Source organism: Ranitomeya imitator, chromosome 1 (assembly GCF_032444005.1).
Source record: "Ranitomeya imitator isolate aRanImi1 chromosome 1, aRanImi1.pri, whole genome shotgun sequence".
NCBI classification, from domain to species: domain Eukaryota; kingdom Metazoa; phylum Chordata; class Amphibia; order Anura; family Dendrobatidae; genus Ranitomeya; species Ranitomeya imitator.
Window position 1 is genome coordinate 963,481,548 of NC_091282.1, and position 13,786 is coordinate 963,495,333.

General features: G+C 40.5%; 1 protein-coding gene across 1 annotated transcript in view; it reads left to right on the top strand.

Annotated features, from left to right (window-relative positions):
- Positions 1-1,576: 1,576 nt before the first annotated feature.
- The window catches only part of LOC138656667 (bifunctional heparan sulfate N-deacetylase/N-sulfotransferase 4-like), a 1,389,166-nt gene continuing 1,376,956 nt past the window's right edge, over positions 1,577-13,786 (top strand). The window contains exon 1 of the mRNA XM_069743763.1: positions 1,577-2,078. The gene's annotated coding sequence lies outside the window, so the exon portion shown is untranslated. The remainder of the gene's footprint in view (positions 2,079-13,786) is intronic.

A 13,786-nucleotide genomic window follows, 5' to 3' on the forward strand; every position in this document is an offset into this window, starting at 1 on the left:
CGCCAGGACAGAGCGGTCATGTGACTGCTAGTATTTGATATGTATACTTCTGGCCATATTCTGAGTAGACTGTTTCCTATCTTGTCCATCTAGCAGAAATGTGGCGGAAATGTGCATACTTTCGGTCACATGAACGCTCGGTCCTGTGCCTGCATCAGAGAATCCTCACAGCGCACAGACAGTGTTTAAGATGTGAGGATTCACAAGTCTGCAGGCACATAGAGTAACTGCAGGATCATTATTTAAATCTGGACAACCCCTTTAATTTTGTCGCAATTTGAAGCAAATTGTTGTATCTTATGCAGCACCATTTTCAACGAAACCACCTCCTTTCCTATAATGCATTGCCCCTTTCTGTGAACAGCGAAAACATATAAAATAGGTAGAATAGGTCTAAGACAAGATGTGAACATTTTTGCCAAAATGGAGCAAAGTTTGAAGCATTTTCTGCCAGTGTCGGGGCATTGCCAGCTATAAGATTTTAGCCAATAAATTGAGGATGTATAGCACAATGCGAAAATTTAATAAACAATGTGCGCTTTTAGCATTTTCTTTAATTAATCTTTGTAATGTGGGTTATTAAAATTACACTGTTCTAAAAAAAAAGTCACAAGCTCTGCTCCAGCTGTGTCCTGTCCTACACGTCCACAAATTTTAAAATAAAAGACAAAAGTCTGCCTTACTAGCTATGTCACCCACCTTTAACTAACAAGCACATTTGCCACCATGCCCCTTATAACTGTAGAAATGTGAATATTGCTGTCTGTGTATAAACATGCAGTAACTCTTAGGCTGCCGTCACACTCACAGTATTTGGTCAGTATTTCTCATCAGTATTTGTAAGCCAAAACCAGGAGAGGGTGATAAATACAGAAGTGGCGCATATGTTTCTATTATACTTTTCCTCTAATTGTTCCACTCCTGGTTTTGGCTTACAAATACTGAGGTAAAATACTGACCAAATACTGCTAGTGTGACGGCAGCCTAAGGTGACAACTTCCATGACTCTCTGAATCTGATTTTTAAGGGTTGTGAACTTCACATTTGCATCCTTATTTTCTATTATTACAGATCATTACACAAGTAAGCAAGTGCTAAACAACGTAACACATTAAAATAGTTTTATTTTATATATTTTTTTCTACTTTTTTAATTGCATGTTTTGAATGCATATGAAATATGAGAACCTAATTATAGGGACCTGACAGGTGCCTTCAATCAGTGAGCTGAAGACTTTGCAGAATTAGTATAACACATGCCACCTAATTACTAAACCTTCGGAGTTTGGATTCTTTTACTTGCCTGACAGGACTGCTATAAAGAAAATAAAAAGTAGCAGCCAGAATCCACAGTATGCTTTACGACACCATTGATTGGAGGTGTCAGCAGCTGGATGCGGTATTACACTTCTGTCTGCATGTAGCGCAGCAGATGTGTAAAATAAAAAGAAGTGTCCCCAACTGTATGGTGACAGATTTTTGCAAATCCCTGAAGACTTCGAATGCAATCACTCTGCCTTGAGAAGGCTGCAGCTTCCATTGGAAAGGATCCATGTGTTACATCCCACTATCTGGATGACATCACAACAGCTTCTAGTCCTTGAGAGTCCTGAGGGCGATCAGCTGAAGGAATTGGCTGCGTCTGCCAATCATAATACTGCAAGGATGCTGTTATAGTGCCGGTGATGAGAGAAGGAGCGGGCGAGATCTGACTGGAGCCCAACAAGACATTCAGAGCTGAGGAGCAGCTGGTGTTCTGAGATTAAATACTTTCCACAGCATTTCTGTGTGTGCTGTTCCCTGAATTCTCCCCCCTTGTCCATGAAGGAAGGTGCATTGTAACACTAGGCTGCACAGAAGTGTGAATCCTTCCAGCTGGCTGCATGCTTACAGAGCAGCACACTGACTGCCTGCATGCCTGGGACTGGCTTGTCTTTAAGGAGTTCAGTATCCTCAGCCTCCTTGGCTACTGATCCAGCAGATGGTGAGATCTGACAGGTAGCGCCTCGCCAACTGAATCGCCTGCTTCTTTCCCGTGTGCTGCATCTAGGAAGAAACCCTCATCAGCTCCTTCCACAGGTAAATCCTTCTTTTCCGAGTGTTCCGAACTAATCGCCGTTAACTATTTGTCTGCTGACCTTAAGGATTACTTATTATTGCGAATTCGTGATATGATTGATAGACTAGGAATAGTCTATTGGTCATTTAGAAGGAGGGTCACTTATCAATACATTATTATCCGCCCCAGCAATCCAACTTACAATAGGAAAAATAAGTGCAAGTGTAGGCTAGAACACTAAAGAAGGCATAACTAACATGAAGTAATTGTCAAAAATAAATAGTTTAAGATCTTATCTGTCATAAATGTCAGAACACAATTTGCACAGTGAGCGACGCTTGCAGACAACTAGGCTGAATGGACAAGTGACTGGAATACTCTCCTACACAATGATCTGTGCTGACTAGTGATACTATACTATACTATTCTGCTTCCTTGTGTTAGATTGTTTTCAGCGAACGCAGATGAAATAATAAAAACGGTTTCATTTTTCGTCTGTGTTTTCTGATGTCTGATCTTTTCTTTTTAAACTTAATGAAGAATAATTACAATCCGTCCTCCAACCATTATTCACTATTATTATTCCGCAGCATACCCATGCATTGCTTATTTTATTCGTCCATTGATCTCTCTCTTTTTTTTTTTTTATATTCATTAGAGATGCCTCTCTGATAAAGACGGATTGTTTGCAAGTCGATTTTTCTTTTTAAAGTGCTGCTCGAAAATCAGTTTTCCCATTATTGATCTGCATTCTAGATTTGTTATTAGTCTGCCTATTTGTGACTGTGTTATCATATTGGCCATGGAGGAGAAATGTATTTTCCGTTTTAATAAATCACAGAGGACTGTGCGTTGAACACTGATCTTCCATCTGCCCAGAGGTAGATCAACTTGGCTGAGACTGAAAAAAAAAGTAAATCGCGCTGTTTTTCGGCACTGGTCATGCAGCCGAGTGCAAGCATTGACAATATATAGTTGGAGTACTTGCTTTAAAAATATGTAGTGATGAGATCAGGAGCTGATAACTTAGTGTTCATAAAACTAAAAGGTTTGTCACATATAACACACCTCGGTGTGTGTCATTTCACTCAACTATGAATTATATTACCGTAATCAATGGTTTTACATAAATCTGCATATAAAGCTACTTTGTTCTGCATCTTAGCACAATGCTCAAACAATGCATCCTTTAATGAGTTAAATGAGAAGAACAGCTCTGTTTCCTCCCTTTATATGTGATCGTTTAGGAAAAAAGATTAGTTGGTTCAGTAGGTCTGATATATGCAAAACTTACCAGTTTCTTCAGCCAGTATAAAAGAATTAGGTCAATGTAGTTTATTGCTTCTTAGGTCTTCTCCTGATCCTAGTTTCATGCCACATACTAGCAAACCTGCAAGTATATTGAACCATTAGTCTTAGACCTCTGAGCCCCTTGTCAGTTCAGACCTGTATACAGCTGTATTTGGGGCTGACGGTTATGATGGCGGTGCACGACTCGCTTTGTTCGTTAAGAAACTTGTAGCAACAAGAATACATTTTAGTTGGATACTCTGTAAATTCTGGATATGATCGTGCTGGTATATTGATTAAGGCAGAGGCCATCTCTCCAGCTACAGAAATGCCACTATTTACAATGTATTTTCACTATGATTCACAATGTTGTTGGTCTTTAAAGGATTTTCATCTGAAACTTTATTGTGATTTATACTCCGCTCTAGTCATCCATTTCTAATCAGGTGCTGTGACTTGCCAGTAGACAGTTCATCAGTAATTGCATAAGGGAAAATGTAATTTATCTGCTTTAATAGTGACGGAGAAGCCTTTTAGCCCCTAGAGGAACTGAAGTGGTTAAGGTAAGGTTGACCTTGTTCAGGAAAACACTTTGTGTATTATTGATCAAATTTTCCAGAAATGCTAGACAAATCATACAGTCAGGGAGCTTCTTCAGCATTTCGAAACAAATAAATCTATTTACTTTGTTTTTCACCTAAAATGTTAACATATATATCAAAAAGTCCACCGGATATACACCTCTGTCCCCTAAGGAGATCATTTGCAACATTCCAAAATGCAATAGTCATTCTTTACTTCTGGTCAATTCCTTATAAAAGAGCACTTTGCTTTGGCCTCCAGCAACCAGTTACCATCAATGTCTCATTTGTGACTAAGTTGTACTTTTACGTTCGCAAACAAAGTTGTTCTATGGTTTAGTATGCACTCTTTTATTGTAGTTTAAGGCTGCGTGCACACATAGCAGATTATTCGCGTTTTTATCGCTATAAAAACGCTATAAAACCGTTGGAAAAATTACATTAAGCATCCTATTTAATAGAATGCAATCCGCATTTTTTGTGCACATGCTGCATTTTTTTTTTCCTGAGCGGATTCGCATTCCAGAAAAAAACGCAGCATGTTCATTAAATTTGCGGAATCGCGGGGATTCCACACACCTAGGAATGCTTTGATCTGCTTACTTCCCGCATGGGGCTATGCCCACCATGCGGGAAGTAAGCAGATCATATGCGGTTGGTACCCAGGGTGGAGGAGAGGAGACTCTCCTCCACGGACTGGGCACCATATAATTGTTAAAAAAAAAAAGAATTAAAATAAAAAATCGTGATATGCTCACCTTCCTGCCTCTCAGCGCTGCACGCTTCCGTTCCTGTAGATGGTGTGTGAAGGACCTGCGATGACGTCGCGGTCACATGACCGCGATGACGTCGCGGTCACGTCACCGCGACGTCATCGAAGGTCCTGCACACACACCATCTATAGGAATGGAAGCCGCTGAGATCGGCTGTTTGCAGTAGGTGAGTGTAACCATTTTTTCTGCGGAAATATACATGCCAATTCCGCATGCGCTATACCCGCAGCAGGAGGCGCAGAATTGCCGCGGAAATTTCTGCGGCAATTCTGCAACGTGTGCACTTAGCCTTATACTGCTACCTAGACTATGATGTGTTCATTCAATTTAATTGACTCTGACATTAAGTAACAAACAGATGAATAATATAAATATATGAAAATGAAATATTTAGCTTATAAGCCCAGAGCTGACTGAAGGAATCCCCTTAAATTAGAGTTGTGAGTAAAAGCTTAAAAAGAATTTTAAAAAGCATGAGAATATTAGTATATCAACAGAAATCTATATTTATGTGGAGAAGTCCTTCAAGCTAAACGTTGGACTCCAAAATAATGGTTAAGGTAGGAAGATGTGGACGATCCCTTAAAATAAATATTTAAATCATCACTCATTTTATAAATGTACAGCTCTGGCAAAAATTAAGAGACCATCACATCAAAACCCTGTCATGGGCAGCCCAATCTCCAGACCTGAACCCCAATGAAAACCTCTGGAAAGTAATCAAGAGGATGATGGATAGTCACAAGCCATCAAATAAAGAAGAACTGCTTACATTTTTATGCCAAGATGCATTAAAGCTGTGATTAAAAATCATGGTTATTCCACAAAATATTGATTTCTGAACTCTTCCTGAGTTAAAACATTAGTATTTTGTTTCTAAATGATTATGAAAAAGAACAATTTATATTTTACTCAAAATATACTTATACGGAGAAAAATCAGACAAACTGAACATTTTGCAGTGATCTCTAAAGTTTTGCCAGAGCTGTATATATGTGAATATTTGTGTTTTAACACATGTACATTAATAAACAAATCATATGCATACGGTCATATTATGTTTAGAGCTGTTTATGATTTACCTGATTTTATCTACAGTCAAGTCTTCTAAAATTGATGGCAATGTTTGAATGCACTGATGGATGTGTTTCAGGCCTGAGGGCGTATAGTTTGTTTATTATCTGACTACTTCTATAATGTGTAAAGCCATACAATTTGTCTTTGAAACTTGTCAGTTATGGTATGGAAGGGGCTGTAAAACTGATATCTTCATCCTTTAGAGATGTGATTAATGGAAACATGCTATTAGTCTAAAGTAATGGAAGTATTAACAATTAATTATATAACCTGGCAAGTTGCTTAGAATGTTTTACAATGTAGGTTACCTATAAACCTTCATACCAGTGATTCTGATTTACTGGAGTTATACAAAAGTCATTGTACAATAGCATTTAATTATGATGAGTTGAGTAAGAGATTGTCAATGTTAGATGATACTGAAATATATCGATGAATGGTCACAGTCTAATGACATAACGGATTTCTGATAAATTCTGCCTAAAACACTAACAATAATGTATGACTCAATAATAGCTTATAACAATCTAATTATATGATGGGAACAACATAGTTCTTAAATAATCTTTACATACAGTGGGGCAAAAAAGTATTTAGTCAGTCAGCAATAGTGCAAGTTCCACCACTTAAAAAGATGAGAGGCGTCTGTAATTTACATCATAGGTAGACCTCAACTATGGGAGACAAACTGAGAAAAAAAAATCCAGAAAATCACATTGTCTGTTTTTTTAACATTTTATTTGCATATTATGGTGGAAAATAAGTATTTGGTCAGAAACAAACAATCAAGATTTCTGGCTCTCACAGACCTGTAACTTCTTCTTTAAGAGTCTCCTCTTTCCTCCACTCATTACCTGTAGTAATGGCACCTGTTTAAACTTGTTATCAGTATAAAAAGACACCTGTGCACACCCTCAAACAGTCTGACTCCAAACTCCACCATGGTGAAGACCAAAGAGCTGTCAAAGGACACCAGAAACAAAATTGTAGCCCTGCACCAGGCTGGGAAGACTGAATCTGCAATAGCCAACCAGCTTGGAGTGAAGAAATCAACAGTGGGAGCAATAATTAGAAAATGGAAGACATACAAGACCACTGATAATCTCCCTCGATCTGGGGCTCCACGCAAAATCCCACCGCATGGGGTCAGAATGATCACAAGAACGGTGATCAAAAATCCCAGAACCACGCGGGGGGACCTAGTGAATGAACTGCAGAGAGCTGGGACCAATGTAACAAGGCCTACCATAAGTAACACACTACGCCACCATGGACTCAGATCCTGCAGTGCCAGATGTGTCCCACTGCTTAAGCCAGTACATGTCCGGGCCCATCTGAAGTTTGCTAGAGAGGATTTGGATGATTCAGAGGAGTTTTGGGAGAATGTCCTATGGTCTGATGAAACCAAACTGGAACTGTTTGGTAGAAACACAACTTGTCGTGTTTGGAGGAAAAAGAATACTGAGTTGCATCCATCAAACACCATACCTACTGTAAAGCATGGTGGTGGAAACATCATGCTTTGGGGCTGTTTCTCTGCAAAGGGGCCAGGACGACTGATCCGGGTACATGAAAGAATGAATGGGGCCATGTATCATGAGATTTTGAGTGCAAACCTCCTTCAATCAGCAAGGGCATTGAAGATGAAATGTGGCTGGGTCTTTCAACATGACAATGATCCAAAGCACACCGCCAGGGCAGTGAAGGAGTGGCTTCGTAAGAAGCATTTCAAGGTCCTGGAGTGGCCTAGCCAGTCTCCAGATCTCAACCCTATAGAAAACCTTTGGAGGGAGTTGAAAGTCCGTGTTGCCAAGCGAAAAGCCAAAAACATCACTGCTCTAGAGGAGATCTGCATGGAGGAATAGGCCAACATACCAACAACAGTGTGTGGCAACCTTGTGAAGACTTACAGAAAACGTTTGACCTCTGTCATTGCCAACAAAGGATATATTACAAAGTATTGAGATGAAATTTTGTTTCTGACCAAATACTTATTTTCCACCATAATATGCAAATAAAATGTAAAAAAAAACAGACAATGTGATTTTCTGGATTTTTTTTTCTCAGTTTGTCTCTCATAGTTGAGGTCTACCTATGATGTAAATTACAGATGCCTCTCATCTTTTTAAGTGGTGGAACTTGCACTATTGCTGACTGACTAAATACTTTTTTGCCCCACTGTATGCTTTCATTAATTTTACATGATGAATAACATAGATATAGCACACAGAAGAATTACAATTGTCCAAGAGAAGACAAGTTCAAGACAAGTTGCCCTTGAAAATGTGCATGTATAATGTTTTAATGTTCGATATCCAAGATTTGACCTAAAAGGCAATTGGGATTATTCCATCATTATTAAAAACACTACTTCTTTCAGTTGCTTAAGCGTTTTTGTGTCCTAAGCAGCTATGCATGGTCCATGCATTTATCTTCCCTCAGTAGACACATTTCTTGTGTTTGCTTCCTTGTTCCAGATATATTCTAGTATTTATATATTTCAGTTGTCTCGCCAACATTATTCTCTACTTGGTTAGATCTTTACGTTATTCATAACATGATTGTTACGTTCTGTTGGACTTGCAGAACTTTCCAGTTGTTTCAAGGAATCTACAATGTAAAAATGGTATTAACACATTGTAATTTCATTAACCACCCTTTTCGTAAAAATAACTGTAGTTCTGATTAAACAAAGTATTTAGTTTGCATTCTCCCTGCTTTGCTAACTTCATATAGAGCCATTTCAGATTCCTTTCTTCTGTTGCCCCAGAAATCCATTTGACTCTGTTTATTTAATGGATATCACTCAATAAAATACAAAATGTAATATCATCTGCTAATTGACATATGTTCCCTAGTGTGTGTGCACAGATCAGTTAGCAAACACAATTCAACATAATGTATATTAGTAGGCTTCAGGCTCAGACACCCCTACCGTAATTTCAGCCTTATCTCTAGTAATTTTTGTATGTCCTGGGATACAGTGCCTAAGTGAGCAATATTCACTGATTCCCCTTGATTAATATAGTGATGGCTACAAAATGCATGACATCTAGAGATTTGCTGAAAGTTCAAGAAATAGAGCTTTGCACTACAATTTATGAGATGGAGGTAAATTATGCAGTGTGAAAAACTGTCAGTTTTCAAAGACATATTCACTATAACTAGTGAGAAATTAAAATAAGCTGTCATTCTGAATGATTTCTTGTTGAGAAATGTCATCTCCCAGAAGACATATTTGTTTTAATTAGCTAATAATTATCTTGAATGTAGCAATTAGATTGTAACTACTGTACATGCTCTATAGTAGATTCATTATGTACACAAATGCAAAATGGATGGTAAATACACTATATATATATATATATATATATATACATACATACATACATACATACATACATACATGCATACACACACATATATGTATAGTGGTAGTGCGGCTCACTTGGCTGGACACAGAGGTATAAATGGAACACTGTCTCCTTAAGATCGTGCTTGGTGTATTGAAGACAGCATAAACCAAGTTTGGAAAAATAAACACTGCCCTCTGGGCCAAAACAGCAGAACAAAACAAAAAGATAACACAGTGCTTTTCCTAGTGGGGTTTAGCCCGCTCACATGCATAATGTCCACGGTTCAGGTTCTTAACATATCACATGGCACAAACACTTTCCTGGAGTGTTTCCTCTCCAGGTACACTGCACGTTGAAACCTTTAGAAGTCAGGAATTTAAGCCCCAGACCATGTGATTGATCATATGATTGTGACATCACCAAGGCCCTGTAAGTAAATGGCGGTGCCGGCTCTGTGGGTGGAGATAAGGTGGACATTCTCCCACTCATACATAAAAATCAGCCCATAATATAACTTAGCTTAACCCTCACAACACTTACCGTGCTGGAGGAAAAACTCTGGGTTTTATATCACTGGTGCCATTATACGTTTTGAAACATATCTCCCTCCATTACTTTACCAGTGACTTTGTCACATATCCCCCCACTGCCCGAAGCCAGGAGTTTTGTCACCTTCTCTGGCTAAGCAGGGGACTCTGGAGAGGGCATGTGCACTCCCATGCAACCTCCTTGGCCTGTGCTCCAAATGGAAAATAAAGTCCTGGAGAGCCAGAGACCACCTAGTTAGCAGGGCATTATTCCCCTTTTTCCCTCATCCATCTCAGCGGCGCATGATTTGACATTAGCCTAAACTTTCTGACTAACAGGCAAAATCTCAGGGTGTCGATTGCCCACTTGATGGCCAAGCATTCTTTCTCCCTTATGACATAGTTCTTCTCACAGGAAGAAAGTTTCCTACTCAAGTAAAGAACTGGTTGTTCACCCCCATATACAGTACATTCCAAAAGTTTGGACACACCTTCTCATTTAAATAGTTTTCTGAATTTTCATGATTATGAAAATTGTACATTCACACTGAAGGCATCAAACCTATGATATAACACATGAGTACATCTCGGATATCCTTCTCCACAACCTTCTTCAGGATAGATTTCAGAGTACTGCAGTGCGCAGGTGCCAGGAAAGGTCAGAGAGGCCCAGCACTTGCTCACTGCAGTACTTTGCTCTGCCCTCAACTGCACAGGAGCGCAATTTCGAGGAGCTTGTGTGGATGATGCATGGATGCATTATCCACATGAAGCAAGCAGGAGGATAGGGATCGTAAGAAGGAGGTGTTGGACCAACAAGAGCGATGCTCATCGAACCACACCACCCCCCAAGGAGAGCATAATAAAATATATATTTTTTCTCATCCCAACGATCACGACTAGCGATACGACCTGGCCGTGATCGTTGGTAAGTCGTAGTGTGGTCGCTGGAGAGCTGTCACACAGACAGCTCTCCAGCGACCAACGATGCCGAGGGCCCCGGGTAACCAGGGTAAACATCGGGCTACTAAGCGCAGGACCGCGCTTAGTAACCCGATGTTTACCCTGGTTACCAGCGTAAAAAAAAACAAACAGTACATACTTACATTCCGGTGTCTGTCCCTTGCCGTCTGCTTCCCGCACTCACTAACTGCCGGCCATAAAGTGAAAGCACAGCACAGCGGTGACGTCACCGCTGTGCTCTGCTTTCACTTTACGGCCAGCAGTCAGTGAGTGCGGGAAGCAGACGGCAAGGGACCTGACGGACACCGGAATGTAAGTATGTACTGTTTTTTTTTTTTTTTTTACATTTACGCTGGTAACCAGGGTAAACATCGGATTACTAAGTGCGGCCCTGTGCTTAGTAACCCGATGTTTGCCCTGGTTACAAGCGAACGCATCGCTAGATCGGTGTCACACACACCGATCTAGCGATGACAGCGGGAGATCCAGCGACGAAAGAATGTTCCAAACGATCTGCTACGACATACGATTCTCAGCAGGATCCCTGATCGCTGCTGCGTGTCAGACACAGCGATATCGTATGGATATCGCTGGAACGTCACGAATCATACCGTCGTAGCGACAAAAGTGCCACTGTGTGACGGTACCCTTACACTGTGTAACTCTGGATTTAGCCTCTTCCTCTAGTGGCCATCTTTCAGGATAAAATGAATCAGAGATACCAGGCAAACATCAGACAATGGGCAATAAACCCATAGAATATAAAAGCTCCCAAGGATTAGATAAGTCCATAACAGACAGAGGTTAAATAAATCTCCATGTTTTACTATAACAAACAACAAACCGAGAAAAACAGAACTATGTGAGGTAAAAGCTTTTAGACAATAAGTTAACATTTCTCAAGATTGTGTCACTACAAACATTGTCTGTAAATATATGACCAGCCATGTGGCTTTGTCATGGTATATACTGTATTTCAATATGGAGTCAAAATATCCAATTTTGTTCACACATTGTTTTTTATGTAAAATCAAACAACTGAGATGCAATTGAAGTGTAGGTTTCATTCACAAATATCCTGTGTCTCAATCGACCATTTAATGATTCTTGCAATACGACTTAGGATAAAAGACAAATCAGAATCTCAATTTGCAGTCATGTTGTTTCAGGCTTTTGGCCCTTGTCAGGGCAAAATATGAGTACTGACTTGGCTAGGTGAGAGGCTCTGGAATGGAGCCAAAGGGTATGTGTCCACGTTCAGTATTACATCTGGACTAGCTGCGGATTGAACGCTGCGTACAGTCGCAGCGTTCAACCCGCAGCATCCAGATGATACAGCATGGTGGAGGGGACTTTATGAAATCCCGTCTCCCTGATGCACGCATCCGGTGGTCCTCCGTTAACAGACATGTGGCGTGTCTTTTTAGAACGCAGCATGTTTGTTTACCTTGCGGCGACACTCCGTCGCCGCAAGGTAAATCACAGGGCCCTATATATGAGGTGCGGAGATTCTGGATGTGTGTAATGAACACATCTGGAATCACCTCGTGTACAGAAGGGGGTGGCGCTTTGGGCGGAGCGGGTTTTCCACTCCATCCAAAGCGCAGTCATTACGGAACGTGGATACACACCCTAAGTTGTAACATTTCTCCTTGTGGAGAGTGACAAACCAGCTCAAGCATGGCAAGGTAAGGAGGCTTATTCATCGTGCGATGCTCCTCTGATAAATTTAATGTGCAAATTGCCTCTATAGAGAGAAAGAGAACTGGATCACGCCACCTGTTGGAAGTAGTGATCCTAGAAGTCACAATCGATCCTTTACGCGACCAATCAGAAGCCGCAACGTCATTCTCATTCACAAAAACTCCTAATTCTAGGAATTGAGGACCTGCGAATGACGTTGCGGCTTCTGATTGGTCGCGTGCCGGTCACATGATGGCAAGCGACCAATCAGAAGCCGGGATGTCATTCGCAGGTCCTAAAGGCGCGCATTTTAAACAAAGAAGCCTCCCGGTTAGCAGCGTGATGTCCAGGGGCCGCCGGAGAGGTGAGCATATCAATATTTTTTATTTTAATTCTTTATTTTACACATTTCTATGGATCCCAGGGCCTGAAGGAGAGTTTCCTCTCCTTCAGACCCTGGGAACCATGAGAATACCTTCCGATACTTGGTGTCCCATTGACTTGTATTGGTATCGGATATCGGTATCGGCGATATCCGATATTTTTCGGGTATCGGCCGATACTATCCGATACCGATACTTTCAAGTATCGGACGGTATCGCTCAACACTATTAACTACACAAACAACAAATTGATGAACTCAAACCACCAAGTGGGGGAAATTACAAACACACAAGGAAAATGTTTAAAAGAAAAAGCTGAGTTACAATACCATCCTATATAGGTATTTCAATATTCTTAGTAGTGTATGTTACACGTTTCTTGGTTTTATGCAATTTATGGCTTTATAGATATAATATTCTAGCATTAATTTGTCATGGAGCCAGAATTCATGGACCCCTAAATGGGACAAACAATCCTATATAGCCACAGAGAATCATCAAAGTAGAATCGGGGAAAGAGATATAGCAAGTCACACTCAGCGGTTGTTATCTCAAAACCATCTTTGGCTGTCAATTACGTCACCAATTGCAGTTTGCGCTGCCTTTCGACTCCCATCACATGATGGGAACTTACAGCGCAGGCGCCGGGGACGTTAATGAAGGAAGTGGAGGCGGCGCCCGTTGCACGGAAGGCCTGAGTGATGGCTGGGAGGTGTTTGTGTCCAGGAGGAAAAGACGTGCCCCCCGGACAAATTACAGGTATGATGGGAAAATTATGAAAATGAGTAGTTCAGCGTTGGCAGAGACCCCAACTATAAGAGCCACCTTGACCGAATGCAGCATTAGTGCTGCACAAGGTGGCTCTTTTAGTTACAAATACCTGGGGGGGGGTGACAGGTTCCCTTTAACTCTTAGTTAGGATGTAAATGCCCTCAAATTAAAGCTGAGGGTTTGTACTTTAAGCCCATATTGATTATAAAACTGTATTATGAATATGTTTTTAAAGCCATAATGCCAAAACGTGTAACACTGTCCAAACATTTCTGGACCTAACTATATCTATATATATAATTGTCTAAGGGTTTTTCCTTCTGT